General features: G+C 45.9%; 1 long non-coding RNA gene across 1 annotated transcript; it reads right to left on the bottom strand.

The window, feature by feature from the left end:
* Nucleotides 1-669: 669 nt before the first annotated feature.
* LOC147650897 (uncharacterized) lies at nucleotides 670-4,738 on the bottom strand. The gene is made up of 2 exons (XR_015275321.1): nucleotides 4,611-4,738; nucleotides 670-3,851 (listed from the first exon to the last, which is right to left on the bottom strand). It is a non-coding gene; the product is annotated as an uncharacterized LOC147650897 (long non-coding RNA).
* Between the last annotated feature and the right edge of the window lie 3,322 nt (nucleotides 4,739-8,060).

The raw sequence follows: 8,060 nt of genomic DNA, 5'->3' as shown, positions 1-8,060 counted from the left end.
TCAGCACAAGAAAAGGGAAGAGAGGAAATCACAGAGAGAAAAGTCTTCATATCTTCTGCTCTGATCCTGGTGGAGCATTTTTGCATGGAAGAAGGAAATTGTGTTCACAACATCTCCTGAGCTTTACTGCTCCTCCCTACCTGTCCTGGGGCCTCATACAGTATAAAATAGTGCCATCTACTGATATACTTTAGCAGCTCCTGGGTACTCAGCAAAGCTGATTTTGCTGCTTAAAATGTACTGATTTTACCTTGAAAGCTGATTTTTCTATCCCTTCATCATTGTGTTATCTCTCTAACCAGGACATGCTGCTCCAAAAGTACTAAAGCAGCTGCAAATTCATCCTGGAAGAAATTACCCCAAGGTCAGCAGGGCATTAAACCTACTGGTGTCGATGGAAAGTCCCTGATGAAAAGGCAAGGATGTTGTGCAGGTCTGGATTTTCCTCTGTGGAACACAGGAGGGTGTCCTGGGGAATGCAAAGAGGGAGAGCTGTCTTCAGCAGTGCTCAAAAGTCACATTGCTGTTGTGTGAGATGCACTGAAATCCCTTCTTCTGGGATTTAGGACAAGAGGAAACACCTGAAAGGAAGGACCAGGGACAGAGAGATGCAGCTGGAGGCAGCCAGGTGAGTATCTTATATAGACAGGGAAAAAAAATCCTTCTTGGGAGCTGCACACCTGTGCAGGGGAGGATGTCACACAATTCAGGCATTTTAGAGAAAGTCACTTCACAAAGGAAATATTTCCCTGCTAGCTTAAAAACAGGGGGAAAGAGAGAGAGTGATTTCCCTGCTTTGGAGATCTGTGGTTGGAATCTGTCAGCGCTGATTTCGTTATTTTCGTATCACAACAAACTCATAGGGGAAAAACAAGACTGTCCCAAAGGTAGAAATAACTTGGAATATTGCTCACAACAAAAGCCAAACACGGGAGTGAAACAATGTGCAGTGTCAGGCTGTGGAGCTGGGTGTGTTCAGCCTGAAGAAGGCTCTGCAGAGGCCTCAGAGCCCCTTCCAGGACCTAGAGGGGCTCCAGGAGAGCTGGAGAGGGACTGGGGACAAGGGATGGAGGGACAGGACACAGGGAATGGCTCCCACTGCCAGAGGGCAGGTTTAGGTGGGATTTTGGGAAGGAATTCTTGGCTGTGAGGGCGGTGAGGCCCTGGCACAGGTTCCCCAGAGAAGCTGTGGCTGTCCCTGGATCCCTGGAAGTGCCCAAGGCCAGGTTGGACAGGGCTTGGAGCAGCCTGGGATGGTGGAAGGTGTCCCTGCCATGGCAGGGGTGGAATGGGATGAGATTTCAGGTTCATTCCAACCCAAAACACCCTGTGACCGTGTGATTCTTCATGTCCCAGGCTCCAGTTCCCCGCTCCTCCACCCTCGCACCCCTCGAATCCCAGCAAGCTCTGGCTCCTGCTCCAGAAACCCCCAATGAATCCGTGTCCCTTTCCATCTGCCAGCCTCCAGGAGGATGTGCCAGCGCTTGATTAGAGTTATCAGATCCCAGCACTGGGATTTTCCCCTCTCCTGTTGTTTTTACGACCAGGAGAAGTTGTTACAACCTTTATTTTACAAGGCAGCGCTGGCGGCCCGGCCCGGCTGAGCGGGGTCGCTGATTGCCCTGACTTCCCTGCAGGTATAAAGGCTGCTGATTTATGCCAGGGGAAATTCATATTAACCATAAATATCTTAATAAGTGGCCATCTGGGAGAGAGGGCAGGCCTTGGATCCAGCAAAGACTAATTGCTGTTTAATGGGCAGCATCTCCAGCACTGTGTAAAACAAAGCTTTTGGCAGGGGGTGCTGCTGAGGTTACAGAGAGGGCTTTTCATCTGCCAGGGGAAATGTGACTGCTGCTCTCAGCCCAGTCCTGGCCCGTGTCCCACAGGAGATGATTGTCTCGTATTAATCACAAAGATTCAGCCCCCGCCCTCTGTGACATTCAGACATCACCTGGTTTTCCATCAGCACTGCTGAGCTCCCCAATCCGCGTCCCCCGTGCCCAAAAGGGGCCTCACATCCCCCAGCTTGAGCACGGGAATGTAAACCCTGATAAAAGCTGGCTAATTTAGCTAATTTTGTAACATTTTGTGTCTCCTTCCTGCAGGAAGGTAGCGTGATGCCAAGCTGGCAGAGGAGGTGGAAGGTGGGCACTGGGATGCTGTGGGTTTTTACCCAAACTTCCTGCAAAAAATGGGAATTCTGGAGACTTTTTGGGTCTGTGTGACCCCCCCCTGGGTGTCCCCTGTCCAAAAAGAGCTGCTTCTCACCGGCTCACCCGTTGCTTTTCCATTCCCAGCCCAGGAGAAACCTCTCTTTGGTCAATGTTTTATCCCAGATATCGACCTCTTCCTTCTCTCTTGAATCAGACTTCAGTCATCAAATCTCAGCAGCACTTCTATTGCAGGGGGAGATAAATTTCCCCAAGGATAATTCTTATTTTTTCACACAAACCCCATGGTTTTTGGTTCACAGGAGGTTCTGCCTGTGCCACAGCCTCTGCAGAGGCCCGAGCCAAGGGAGCCCCTCAGGGCTTACACCCAGCTAAGGTATCAATCAAAATAAAACCCGATAATAAATAAATATAAATAAATAAAATAAATTTCTGCCTAGGTGTGGGAGCATTCACAGGGTTTTGGGATCAGCTGAGGTCTGGTAGGCAGCGCTGCTCAGGTGTGAACTGTGTCTCCTGCCTTTCTGCTCTGGAGAGAGTCCTGTGCAGGTGTGAGTGATGAGGAGACACAAAAACACTTCAAAGGTCTGGCCATTTCCCTTTTTAGCCAGGATATTTGAGGGAGTGTAGCTGAAAACATTATTAAAGAACTCAACTGGCTTAGCACAGCTCTTCAAAGTTCTCTGAACCAAGGTGAAAACAGCTTCCCGCTGATCTTCCCTTTCCTCACTTCTGATTCATTTAAAAGCTATGAAATACTTGTTATAATTTTTTTTTTTTAAACCTCAAATTTAGTTTAAAGTTCTGGAAATAGACTGCAAAAATATGGTTTGGGTTACTCATGGTACAGGAGCAGTAGACACTGACATAACTTACTCCCAGGAAAATTCCCTATTAAAGGAAAAAAAAAAGAGAAAAAGAACCTGGGAGAGCAGAACATGCCCATTGATAAGGCATCAGGTTTCTCTGAGCCAAAACATGATGTCACCAAGGAACAGGGCAGTTGGTGAAGCTCTTGTGCAAGGTGACAAACACTTGTGCTGTGTTTATCTTCCAGCCCTGCTGCTGTTTTGCATGTGCCCCTCTCTGCTGTCCTGAGGCCAGGCAGGCTCCAGGAGAGGCCATCCCCAAACACAATAAACGTGGGCTGTAGATGCTGCTGGACGGGCCACGTGCACAAAAAATCCCCTCGAGGTGCAGGGGGGTTGCTCCTCCTGTTCCACGTCTCCTTTTTTTATTGCTTGTCACTCAATCCTCACTCAGCGCTTTTGCTTTGAGCCTCAGTACTGACAGGTCAGTGTGCTGGCTGCAGATAATTGGTAGTGTTTGGGTGTTTAAATCCTCTTAGCATCACCCAGAAGAGTTTAACCTGTCAGAAGCTGATGGGGAAATTGCTGCATTCATCACCACGAGGTGCAGAACCAGCCTCTTCCGCAGCCACCTGGAAAAATAAATCCCAGACCCACTCTGCCTGGCACAAATCAGCATTTCCTGAAGGGATAGCTGCACTCTGCAGCTCTGGCACACGGCAGGGCAGAGGCTTCCACACATCAGTGCTGGTTGTCATGGATAAAAAGCAGCTTTTTCAATTCTTCTGGATTCAGGATGCGATGCAGAACATCAGCAAGCTTTGACTTCTCTGAGCGTGGTGGCTCATTTGTTTTGGAGAACACTAACCTGTGTGAACAACCAGCCCTTGGATGTCACATTTTGGAACTGGAAGTGAACACCTCACTTCTCTGTCCCTGTTTAAATTACCAGGCTGGAATTTCCCCAGTGCACTTGAATATTTGCCTTTTGCAAGCAAAGCCACTGCGAGAGCACCAAGAGGAGAAAGAAATCACCCAGTGTGTGCAGGCTCCTGCTCCATGGTGCCCACACTTGAGATAAAACAATTTCTGCATTCCACATTCTCAGCGTGGGGGTCTGGGGGCAGAGGATCCCCCAGGGAGACACACACAGAGCCCAGCCCGTGTTGGCACAGGGGCTGTGTGAGATGGAGGAGGAGGAGCTGGGCTTTGTGCAGGACAGGAGTGGATTTCACAAAAGCAGGAGAGGAGAGGTGAAGCCCCAGGTGTGCTGCCTGTGACCAGGCTCCACCACAGATGAATTTGCTCCCCGGAAACTCTGAATTTTCTCATCTCTGTTATGGCTCTGCAGAGAGACAGAAAGTGGAAAACCACCTTCCCCAGCCAAGACAGAGCCTGAGAGGTGGAGGTTTACCAAGCTGTTCTTAGAGAGATTCCCAAATCCACCTCTCAGCAGACCTGGAGGCAGCTTTTCCACACACTGCCTGGATTTACACTTCTCTCCTCCAGCTTTCCCTCGATCCTGAAACCCAGAAATGCCTGAGGCAACACCGTGTGCCTTCACCTCCTCTAACCCCTCCACAGTGTGCAGCCCACACCTTATTCTCCTCTTGGAAACAATTCTGACCTGAGGAACTGAAATGATAAATGAACAGTACATTCACGGCGTGGAGGGTAATCCCTAGGAGAAATGGGAAGGATTCAGCTTGGCAGTAAAACACTGGGCAGTTGGCACATAAATTTCTCCCAGGTGTGGAGATGAGTGGCAGGCAGTGTCAGAGGCATTAACACCTCCCATCAGGTGTAATTATTCCAGGCTGTTCCCAGTCTAGGGGTCGAGAGGCATTTCAAAAACTCTGGGAGAAATCAAAGCCTGGGAGGTCTGTGGGAGCTGTTTCAGGAGGCTGTAAATTTTATTTTAAAAGGAAGAATTTGGAATTGCATAAACAGCCAACCTTTTCCTAACAAAGAGTGGAGAGTTTTATATCAGCTTTTGCCAGTAATCAAGTCACTTCTTGTATTAAAATAATTGTGAAATTCAAAATGATATGCACATTCAAGGGAAAAATACCCTAACAGGTACAAATCCACCCTGACACCTTTGGTGCAAGAACACTTCTCCTCTCTGCTCTAAGAACAGCCTCTCTACACACAAGGGAAAAACCATCAATTCTCTAGAAGTTTTCCTGAGATTTCTTCTCTTGCAGTGAGGAATCACAGAGAGGTACGGGAGAAATCTTTGTCCTTTTGCAGGACTCTTATCTCAGTTTCTTCACTTCTGCCAAACTTTGCCTTTTGGCAGCCCCAGATGTGCCAGCTCAGGGCACCTGCACCACCAGATACAAAAATCTACATTTCTGTAGATAAATTTAAATCTAAATTTACATTTTTTTTAGTCTCCATAGCCTAATTTCTCAATGCCAAACAAAAATCCTACCCGGTTCAGAGACCACTTCTCCAAACACCAGTTTCATCAGCTCTTTCTTTCTTCTCCCCAGCCTAGGACAGCGATCTGGCTGCACTTAAAACACTTTCCTTCCCATCTTTTATCCCCTGGAAGGGACTGGAGAGGTTTATTACACTCTGTGATCTTATCACAGCCCTTGGCAGGGAATGGGGTGTCCCATGGAGGCTGGAATTGCACTGTGGCATCTGTGCAAGGGGTTCCTTCCCATCAGAACATCTATATATATATTTCTTTTATATATTTTACATAGATGTATACTTACCCTATCCCTTCCAAGCCACGCTGGCAGTTTATTTCTGCACCAAATGGTCACTGGGAGATTTTCATGGGGTATTTATGAGGGTTTAAACCTATTTTGCCAGATTAAAAGTGATGTTAAACCACACACTGAAAGCTCTTCCAGCTAAAGGCTGTTGGGCAAAAAGAAAATAATCTCCTTTTTTAGTTATCTCTGTCATTAATTGTGGTTGGGTTGCCCTGTGTGTCAGTCACCCTTGAAATAGGTTTAGTGGCTGAAGAGCAGTGCTGAGAAAGGAAAGAAAGAAATGTGAAAATTATCTTTTCTCAATGTGTTCAGCACTGCCAGGATCTGTTTACGTGGGGGAGGACATAATTTCATGTTTTCCAGAGTACAAATTCAGCAAGATTAAACACCATGAGCTGAACCCTTGTCTGAGGGAGGCCAGCTTGACGTTGATTTACACCTGCCCAGGAGTTGATCCTCTGGACCCAGCATTAAAGCTCTCTGAGAAAAATAAACCCAACAACAGCGACTAGTTCTATTAAATAATAATAATTAAAAAAAGAATAAATAAATTAAGTGATACATGGGGGGAAAAAACCTTCAAAAATCAAAGCTCAGGGCAACAGCCAAAAAGAACCGGTCTTATTTAGGGGCAGATGAAAGAACATGTAAGTTCAGCATGATGTCATGGCTGTTTATGCTCTTAAATGTCCCTTTATCATCCACCAGACACAAAATGACTTTCTAAGGCTCCCACTGGACGGATGGTCCGTCTCTGGAATAAATGTTGACAAGTTTTATATCAAACCGTTGATCATTTTCAATTCCCAGTGCGGCCATTCGAGCCCGTGATTAATAACCTCGCAAATCTTATCTGTTTGAAAATAAGAGGAGCTGGGTTTGTTTCCTTCAGATTAGGGTTCAGGGCTTAACAACAGGAAAATCGCCTGCTGAGCTCACTCTGCTTTGCGTGGCACATGAAAGCCCAAACCCAGAAAACAGAATTTCAGGATGCGCTCAGCGTTCCTATCACAAAGCAAATAAGATACTCCAGGAGCGGTGATAACGTTGATTCCTGGAGCCTGGGAGCAAGGAATTGTTTGATATCAAGCAGAATAGCTGTGAACAGAGAGATAGGCACTTGTACGTTTAAATTCAAGCACTAATTGGCCGATAAGATGTACCGCGAAAAATAATACCCAGCCTCAAACTTCCTGGTGGTTTTGTCAGACTGAATGGGAAAGCTCTAGGGAGGGTGAGCAAAAAGGAGCGAGGATTTGGGATTCCAGATGTATATTTGGCCTGGATACAGCTGATAGCCAGCATTTAATAAAATGGGGGGGAGGGGAGGGGAAAAAAAACCAAAACAAATTAAAATCCACCAAAGACAAGAGTCAAATAAAAAGTGGTGTCAGAATTATGCAGGTCTTGAAGCTGAGCAGAGCAACCAGCTGAAGACAAAAAATTCCTTTAAAATCTGCTTTAAAATCCACTTCAAAATCCACTGCAAATCTTCAGTATGTCATCTTTCAGTATGTAAAGTGTTATATTGGATATAAAGCATTCCTAGCACAGTTTGGGACGCCAAACATCTTCATCCTTCCCAATTCCAACATTCCATCTTTGCACCTACAACCAAAGCTATAAAGAATAATTAAAAAATACTGCTAGACCTTTCCCCTGCTGAAAAAGGGCAGAAAAGAATTAAAAAGGAATTTTTTTCCCCCTGCAAAAATCAAAGAGCATTCAGCTGAAATACGTTTGGTTTTCAGCACTCCAGCACATTGAAATTTTCCTGTGAAATCAAGCTCTGCTTGCCAAGATTTTAATTTATTTTTGAAATGTAGCTTTTTGTCCCAAATGGTCAGTGGATTTTCTCTTAAAAGAGCTTAGAGTTATTGCAGTATTAAAAAGAAAAATTGCCTTTGCCTTGCACACAGTGGGCTGCTCACAGGGGCTGGAGATAAGCACAGAGGGCTGAGCAACTCCTTAATTACCTCTCCTTAATATTAAATTCTTTGTCTGCCTTTAATTTTACGGCACTTTCATGCAAAGCCAGGGCAGTGAAGTAAACAGAAATTTCTCCTTATGCTTTCTGTTAAGTGAGAACATCAAGGGCCACCAATAACTCACCCAAGTGAGGAAAGGATGGAGTTGGAAAATGAAGCAGGTCGTGGAAAAAATCGAATAATCTCTGTGGAAAAAGCAATTTATCCCCACACTGGCAGATGGCTGCAGACAGGAGATTTGGGGATAAATCTCATCTCATAGGAGCCACCTCCTGGGGCCTGGGCCCAACCAGGTTTACACATGTCTCAGGGAAAAAAATTGGAGTTTTTTATCAATAAATAAAAATTCAGTTGCTG

Source organism: Cyanistes caeruleus, chromosome 12, assembly GCF_971803275.1.
Source record: "Cyanistes caeruleus chromosome 12, bCyaCae1.hap1.1, whole genome shotgun sequence".
Lineage (NCBI taxonomy): Eukaryota > Metazoa > Chordata > Aves > Passeriformes > Paridae > Cyanistes > Cyanistes caeruleus.
Note: the sequence above shows the minus strand (reverse complement) of the source record. Positions and strands in the feature narration are given on the sequence as shown.